We start from the raw sequence: 8,870 nt of genomic DNA, 5'->3' as shown, positions 1-8,870 counted from the left end.
TTATAACCATTTTATTACTATTAAACTTTTAAAATTTTAAAAGCAAGTGATTGGTGTTTTTCACAGTGGACACAAAAGGATGCAGAATTTACAAGCCACCAGAACGTTTGGCAGAATTCCTGAGGTAAGGATGGAATTACCAAAACCAACTCTGCAGCTGTGCTGGAATTGGCTGGAGCTGGGTAAAAAATTCTGACAGGAAGATTGTGGCTCATGGAATCGAGAAACCCACCAATTTAGGAGAAGGCCTGACCATACAGACTAATTAGCATGAGAATAAGGAAATTATTTAACCAACAGGAGATAGAATACAAATTAATAAGAGAACTACGTAGCTTGTAGCCAGTGAGCATTAGTACCTTTGTTTGCTAAAATGTATAAATAGTGAAACATCCTGGTAGTCAGTGTGCAGGCTTTGTGGATTTGCCACTCAGCAGCCCTGTCTGCTTGGGGCTGTAAATACCTCGACTCAGCTTGTGGATTGGCTTCTTGAATATCAGGTGAAATAACCTATTTAGAACAACAACCTGCGCCTCCTTTTCTCCAGGCTAAGCAACCCCAGCTCCCTCAGCCTCTCCTCATCAGACTTGTGCCCAGACCTTTCACATTTCACTATTGTTAAAGCAGATATGACTCTACAGCTGTAGCTGTTGGTTATTCTATTTTCCTGATAAACAGCCCTAGACCACAGTCTGCCACCATTTTCAAACTATCACTGAAGTAAAAATTATTAGGGACTTGTTTATGTCATCAGTAAAATCACCTCAGTGCTGACAATTTACAGGTTGAGCAATATTCTACAGATACCTCCTGGGTGACAGAAATATTTCCAGCAGAAATTACATTTATCATGATCATAGGATCAGAATCATGGAATTGTTTGGGTTAGAAGGGATGTTGGTGTCTGGCCAAAAGCACAGGTGCTGCCAGACTCTTGTTCATAGGTGGGGAAAAAGCTCTAACATCCATTCATATGGGAAGAGGCGAGTAATTTTAAAATTAAATTTATTAAATTAAATGCAAATATTTAAAGTAACGCATGAAAGGATAGATGGAAATATGTGGGGTTTTTTTAATGGTGTGGCTGTAGTTATCTTTTGTACCGGGAGAGGGAAGTGTTTGCCCAGAAAAGGAAGGTGCAGCGGGAGGGGCGGCTTGAGCCGCGCTTGGGGGGCCGGTTCCAGGCGCTGCTCCGCTGCTGGGGAGGTGGAGACACCCTGCCAGCCCAGAGCTTGTCACCTCATCTGTAACCGAAACCATTGTTTGACACGGCCTGAAAAATGTGGGCTATGCCAGAGCCATGCCAGTTCATGTCAGACCATGGGGAAGGGGCTCCATAACATCGAAAACAGGCTCACATGATCTGTCTGTCTGTCTGAGTCACCTGCGTGTGCTATGAGACTTGCTGAATGTCGTTCATTCAGGCTTGGGAGAAAGTTGACTTCCCCCCCCCCCCACCCATTTCTCATCTCTTACTTTATATAAATTAAATCATATTATCAGCTGAATAAAGGGCCACTCTCAATGAATAATGTGAGATTATTCTAGCCCCCATCTCTTGCTGTAAGAAAGAGAACCAAAGAAGAGCTCTCTGAATTGGTCATAAAAAAAGCTTTAAACTTTAAAATGATGGTAGAAAGTGAAAGTAGAAGTATCCTAAGGAGATACTGCTAAAGAAAATAGTCTTTTTTGACTAGAAATATTCCAAAACTAAGGTTTTAGATGAACAGAGAGAACTGCCAACATACTGGAAAAAAGCAGTGCAGTATGTTTGTTAATGAATACGACATGACTGAGGAGTTTTTTTTTCTTGGGGTAGGAACAGATAAAGAGGAAGAACAGTGTGATTTAATGGTGATTTATAGCAACCTCTTGTTCTATACCGAATTTTTCCTGTTTGGAACGGTGTTAGTTACTTTCTCCTGGAGAGGTGGAGATGAACGCGGGGCTGTTAGTGCTCGTGTTGGGTTGTGGACAGATGAGGCTGCAGTGCCTGAAGAAGTTCTCGCCCCAGCAGCTGCTGCACGCCCCGGGCAGAGACCGCCCCTTCCACGGCAATTTATGGTCAAAGAAAAGCTCAGCAGCGTGGCACTTCTGCTTGCCACGTGGTGGAGTCACCGTGCAACATCTGACAGCATCGCTTGGGGCCATCCTCATCACCTCCTTAACAGAGGTGCCAAACTCTGCTCTGGGCTGCCAGGCAAAATCTGGTTTTGGGGGTCAGAAACTCAATCAGAGGAGTAGTGCTGCATACCTGTAAATTAAAATGCCACAGTTATCCTGGATATAAAGAGGACTGAGTGATATTATTAATGTAGCTAATTATGAATTCGATAGCAGTATGTTAGAAAAAGATGTGTCTTCTAGTATGTGCTAAGTGGGAAGCTAAGGGGGGAAAAAAGAAGTAAATATTGCTTTCTGTAAAAGTACTATAAGCAAAATAATTTTTCAGCCCAAATTTAAACCTATTAGCAGCTGAAAGCTCAGATGGATGAAAGCAATCAACAGCAACAGTATCTCAGGACACCACTGTACTCAGAGGTCAGTTGATAGAACAGGTGTTCTGTCTTCTTGTGTCAAGAGGCTGTGTAGATGGAATTACAAAAACTTCACCCAGATGCTGTCCTTTGGAGTAAAATCCTGTTCCAAGACCAATCTGAGTTTCCATTTTAATTTCTGTTACCATTCCTGCAGAATGGAGACTCCTCAGCTTCCCATCTCTGATGGCACGAGGGCTTAGTGCTTTGTTCTCACTCCTTGTTGCCAACCCTCATGCTTAAGTGCTTTTCTTCTCAACCCACTTCCTTCCCCACCACCTTGCACATCCTCCAGTGTAGAACTACAGGCATGAAAGGTGGATAAATTGCCTTAGGAACCTGCTTTAAATAGCTTACCTGTTATTTCCACACCAGTCATGGGAAGTTGCACAAGGCAGTTTTATCTTTTAAACATTGATGAATACAAGGTGTCCCACCTTAGGCACTTAATTTTAAGGTGGCATCCTGCCAGCCACTGTAGCTTGTTACTGACTGTGAGATACAATTAATAATGTGTGGACTGACGAAGGAGAAGCTAGATTAACACAAAGCACAGCCCCTCAGGAAAATTTAAATAACATTTTAATAAAGTGAATAATAGAGAATCTTTCTGCATTTTATTAGTGTATTACACTTTTCACCAGAATATACATATAAGTTTTATGTTTGTTGAATCTCATGGTGATTTTCTGGTGCATTGAATACTTTCAGGGTTTCCTCTTGATTTATTGAATAAATTGCTGGGGGTTATATACCATATGATCCTGTTCTCTCGTACCAGTTACAGCAGAAATGTTTTACTGATATATTTTGTATTTTGGTGGCATTTTCAAATAATTTGGTAAGGGTGCCCAAGAAGGGTTCATTTACCCAGTTTCACCTAGAAGACTGCTTCACATGTGAATCTGAGAATGACTGATTTTTCTGCTCCTCATCTTTTATCTGGGACATGGGACTTGCTGGCATACAACACCTGGAATACTGCCAGGTATTATACTTTATTTATATCAATTTATATCTACAGGTAGATGGAAGTATGGTCACAAACAGCAATGATTGTCAAATGGCCCACTAAGGACTTAAAGGACCAAGACCAGGGATTTGACCTTAGAGTCAAAAACTTGCAAAAGTGTTTACTGTATATTGTTTTTTTTATCCCAGTGTAGAGAATGGGGGGGGGTTGCCAAAAGAATTTACTAAAATTCCTGTCTGTGTGCTACTAGGACTATGGAAATCTGGCATTTTTTTCAAGAGCAAGGTCTCACAATATGGATGCTACTCACAAAAACCATGCTATCAACAACTCTTCCCATCACGTAGCAATATTTTTTGGATTCTAACCTAACAATGCTACTGTGATTTCAGCAGAGAACTTGGATTAGTTGGACATTTTTTAAGCTGAAATTTCCTCACAATGTGCCTCTCATTTTGAGCATACTCTGACATGGAACCCCTTTAACTGAATTCATGAGTGCATTATAATGTCAACCTTAGTTATTAAAGAATGCAGGAGGACATCTTCTGGACCAGATATCTATGCTTCTATACCACAAGTGCCTGGGGTTGCTTTCACATCTGCCAATGGTATGAATTCTGAATGAATTCTGGTATGAATGTTGTTGTTTTGTGATTATGCTGAAAATGATATGAAAATGATATATGACTGAAAAATGATACCATTTTTGCAAATTCAGTTCCTGTGGATTGCACTTCTGAAGCTCATTCCTACCTCCTTGTCATCTTCTTTTTGACCTTCCTTGTTAATATTCAGAAAAAATACAGCTCTGCCCCAAAGAACTTCTAGTTCAAACATACACATAAAAAACCATACAAAAGCCAGTGGAAGAGGTAGGCAACTAATTCTGATCGTAAACTTTTGAAAACAAGCTTTTCTTTGACGAAAATTTGAAAAGAGAGAGCAAAGATACCCAGCAATCCAGCACTGGGGTAATAAGGAAGAAGTCAAGAAAGTTAGAATAAGAAGACAAGAGAGGGAGAATCCCAGAAAGATAGGTGAATGGAGGGAGTGTGATGACCCATCCTTAAGGGGAAGGAAGTGGGAGTAAAGGGTAAGAAGGGGTCAGAATTATGAGTGCTGGAGGGTGAGCTTGGTCTCAGTGGAGAGGGAGAGAAGGAACCCTTGGAGGAATGAAATAAGCTAAAGCAGGGAGAGCCTATCTTAACTCAAATGTTCAGCCTGCTTTGGAAGAAATCCACCATGCTGCAATTGTTTTAATTTGTATGCCAAATAGTTTTCTGTGTGGGGCTTGGTTAATGAGGAAATGGTCCCCACCAGTGTCTAGTCCAGTCCAAATAACCTCTGACATGCATAGACAAGAGGAAAAAAAGGAATCAACTCTTGTATTTCAAGCTACAGAGATGCAATCAGGAAAAGCCCTGCTGAGGCTGCATAGCAGGAATTCATCCAAAAATCTCCCCAAACGAGGAAAACTATCTGGGTGAAGTTTTTATATCAGAAATTATTGCACTCTGCTGTATCTCTTCTGTACTTCAGCACAGGGTATAATTTACAAGAGGGGATCCTCTGGAGCAGTTGCTGCATGATCACTATGCGCTGTTCTCACATGTTGGTTCTCCTTGACAAAGAATAAAGAAAGAATGGGAAAATGTTTTAAAAAATGTAGTGAAATTCAGTATAGTATCTTAAAATATGTAAGGTCAACAGGTAACAATTTTATTAAGATACTTGAAAAAAACCCCAAAAAGCATAGGGAGGACGAGCAGCAAATTGTACACGTTACATCTCCCAGCTCACTTTATGAATATATTCCTTTTTAGTAAATCTGTGTTTGGGTTTTGCTTTGGGTTGGTTTTTTTCAACACTGCAAAACCCCTAAGTTTTCCATACCCAAATTGAAGTTTGTAAAGTACCTTGCTTTTGGGGACCTGTGTTTCACCTCAGCCTCCTGCTCTCCAAATGTCATTTTAGATTGTCCATGCAAGGGGGTTTTGTGTCCCCCTCTCAGATGGATTGTGGCTGGAAACTGCCAGCCTATGGCAACTGATGACATTCTTTAGGAACCATCTGAAAACAAAGTGAAAAAATCCAGCCATGTCCGTGTGTAAATTCTAACTAAGGCATGTGTCATTGATAAACTTTGCTATTGGGGCTCTCTGTTATACTTTGTTTGTATCAACTTAAAGCCTGAAAGAATGTTGCTTTGGCTGCCTTTCAAAACCTGAGAACTGAGCATATGTGGATTCATTGAAAGGGAAATTAGTCACTCTTATTGCTTTAGAGAAACCAGTCACTTTAAAATCCCTGCAATATCAATATGACTCCCCATGATATAAATGCCCCAGAGGTTTTCTTGGTTTGAACATTCCCTTACTGCAACTATCTAACTACAAAAACACAGTTCACCTACTGAAGTATGGAGAGGCATTTGGAAGTATAGCTTGTTCAATCAAAACATCTGAACAGACTTGGAATCAGTGGAGTGTTAACATTTTTGTCAGTTTTCTCCAAGTGCTTGCTGCTATTAGAAGCTGTCTTTTTCCAGGCAGCCTTGCTTGTCATACAGTACTGGAGAAAGCTCATGGAGAGATCCAGTGTTCTTGAACATTGCAATTTGTAGCAAACCTAAAGCTCTTTACCCTCACTCTCACATGCATATTCATCCACACCTTCGCCAAGGTGAGCTGTTTCTCTAGGTGGAAGAATACAGTGCAAGTCCAGAAGATCAAGTGTTGTTGCCATGGTGCAACCCACTATGGTGATGCAACCAAACTCCTTTCCAAGGGCTCCTCATATCCTGTGTGACCATAACATGTGGCAAGCAGGTTGCTGCCACTCATGGAAAGTCTTCTCTAGTTTTCCAGCAGGAGAATCAACCCAAGCGACAACAAACAAAAAAAGAGAACGCTAATACCCACGATGGCAAAATGGTATTGGTTGATAGCAGAGCCCTCTTAGGCTCTGAGACTGCTCAAAAGATGTCCCTAGTCATCACTGGGTAGAATGGTAAGGCTGTTTTTTTCTTGGGTACCTCCTAGATGAAGAGCCTTGAAGCTAAGCTCTGGAACGTCACTCCTGCAAAAGATGTAGGAATGGCAGGCTCCGATGCATTGAGATGAAAGGTAAGGAGTAGAAGACCTACTAATTTGTATTCAGTTTTAGATCTCATAAATAGCTCTGTTCCTTCAATAAGGCCAGATCCCTGTCATGTGTGGAACTAAGTGAGGATCCCAGCCTTCATAAACACATCTTCTGATAAAATAAAGGGGTGTTTCAGGATTTAGGTGAGAAAGTGACACTGTGGTGGTCTATTGCCCTTACAGAGAGCCTAGGACAAGTATGCTTATCTCTTAGGCACTCGGTTAAGTACCATAAATTAGATGGGATGGATCTCAATGACAGAAATAACTTAATGATCTCCCCTACTTCACTTGTGCTGTGTTCTGGCAAGTGGAGCAGACCAGCATACTGGCAGGATGCTTGCACACACCCACCCTTCAGCAGGCTACAGCCTAGAAGTAATGGCTAAATTGACTTGCTCAAGATAATCTCACACCTGTTGCTTTTCCAGATGTCTGCTGACCTTAGATGCTTCTTACAAAACTGAAGAAAAATTTGATCAACCCTCTCGCTTTTTCTGGGACTTGGTAATGGTCCTGAGACAGAGAACCATGAAACCTGATTGCAAACTGCATGTATCAAGAGATACATCTAACACTGCAGTACCTGCAATGTCACTGTGATTCCTCTCCTTAGTTAGCTGGTTCCTCAGACTCTCACAAGTCTGGATTCTTTGTGTATTCACAATCATTATATTAAAAATTTCAGTTTCCTCGCTACATTTGGTATTGAATTCTTCATAATGAGACTTAAATTCTCTAACTATTCTAATAGTTTGGCATAGTTACTGGCCACTGGCCTTTTTATTGTTGAGGAATTTCACAATTATGTGATTAAAATGAGAGTGTTAGTATGGCAGCATAAGAAACTGAGCCCCTGAGCTATGGTTTTGGATTTTAAATCAGTGGTTGGAGCTTGTGCTCAGAGGTGTGACAGCAACAGATTTGTAAAAACAATTCAGGATCAAGATTTCACTAGATCATTGTCAATTATACAGTCTGCTAGCATATATTTTAAGCATGGAGGTAGCTCCAAAGAAAAATTCCTAGGCAAGTTCCTGTGCTTTCCTGAACTTTGGGATCTGGGCAAACAGCTGAAGGAGAGCATTCACTACCACACAAAATTTCCCCTGACTCTTGGGGAAGAAGTTGAAGGGGAAGGAGACTCTGGAATTAGTTTTCCTTTCTTTACTTTCCCTTGACTCTAAGTGCCAGTTTAAGTGACACTGTGGTACATTTTCTCCTTGTTTTCATGTTGTTCTGCACTCCTTAAGAGCAGGTGGGAGGAAAAAAGAGAACTCATTTCTTGGAGAAATATGTGCAAAGAGTTGCCTAACACACAAAGTCAGTCCACCAAACAAAATATATTTCCCCCTAAATTTTTAGGTAGGGTTAGTAATCTGAGGTGCCACTGTACTTCACAGCAGTAGGGATGCTCAGGTAACAGTGTGGTTTCTAACCTGAAGATGAAATACCCAAATGACAAAATATAACACCTGACTACAACTTTCTATCAATCACATTGTTTCATATTATATATAACTCACCTACTTAAGTTTCACATATAAATTACTTCCCTGGGTTACCCAAGGGAACAGTAATAATTTTCCAAAGTATTCACTGAAGGTTCCTAAGATTATTCAGGTATCTATTAGACTCTAGAGAGACTAAATATAACCACATGGAGTCTTCCTTTAAAATCCATGTCTGGAAGATTAATTTCTGTTTCAAGAGCAGGCAGCAGGGCCATTTTCTTGGTGAAGCTGTAGATCTAAAAATGTTTTAAAACTTCTGTGGCTTCTTCACATGAGAAAAGTGTAACTCAGAGAAAGATTTGTTGCAAGAAAGGCCATCTGAAGCAGTGCTAGCAGTACACACAAATCTTATCCCAGCTTTTTGAGCTGGGGGCATTTGGCAAAGGGGAAATTGGGAGGTGCTGGGTGGTGGGATCAATCTTCCTGGAGCAGTGGTGATGTTGCTTGCAGCTAGTCAGTGTTGCCACATCTCACTACCTGTGCCCCTCTTCTCACAGGTAGGGGCTGGTAGACCTTGGTTTTGTAGTATATATGGCAACAGTGCAAGTTAACATTTTTCTCTACAGATATAGCACAACATTTTTGCTGCTTTTACAAAAGGAGGGATAGAGTCGACCTCAGAGAGTCCTGTTCTTAAATCTAACCCCCTAAATTCTGTCTACTCAGTATAGGCCTTTCATGTAAGGAGAAGCAGTAATTG

The 8,870-nt window shown here is 40.9% G+C and overlaps 1 long non-coding RNA gene across 12 annotated transcripts in view; it reads left to right on the top strand.

The window, feature by feature from the left end:
• The window catches only part of LOC129126010 (uncharacterized), a 39,271-nt gene that overhangs the window by 1,168 nt on the left and 29,233 nt on the right, over nt 1-8,870 (top strand). For 7 of the 12 annotated variants that reach the window (XR_013183898.1, XR_013183929.1, XR_013183934.1 and 4 more), the window contains exon 2: nt 6,555-6,638. The exons of 2 other annotated variants lie outside the window; for them this stretch is intronic. This is a non-coding gene — a long non-coding RNA (uncharacterized LOC129126010). Of the gene's footprint in view, nt 1-66; nt 125-6,554; nt 6,639-8,870 lie in introns of all 12 variants that reach the window. 3 more of the 12 variants (XR_013183913.1, XR_013183899.1, XR_013183922.1) reach the window with 2 other exon arrangements.

The sequence above is a fragment of the Agelaius phoeniceus genome, chromosome 1, assembly GCF_051311805.1.
Source record: "Agelaius phoeniceus isolate bAgePho1 chromosome 1, bAgePho1.hap1, whole genome shotgun sequence".
In the NCBI taxonomy this organism is placed as follows: domain Eukaryota; kingdom Metazoa; phylum Chordata; class Aves; order Passeriformes; family Icteridae; genus Agelaius; species Agelaius phoeniceus.
This window is presented reverse-complemented; position numbering and strand designations above follow the sequence as displayed.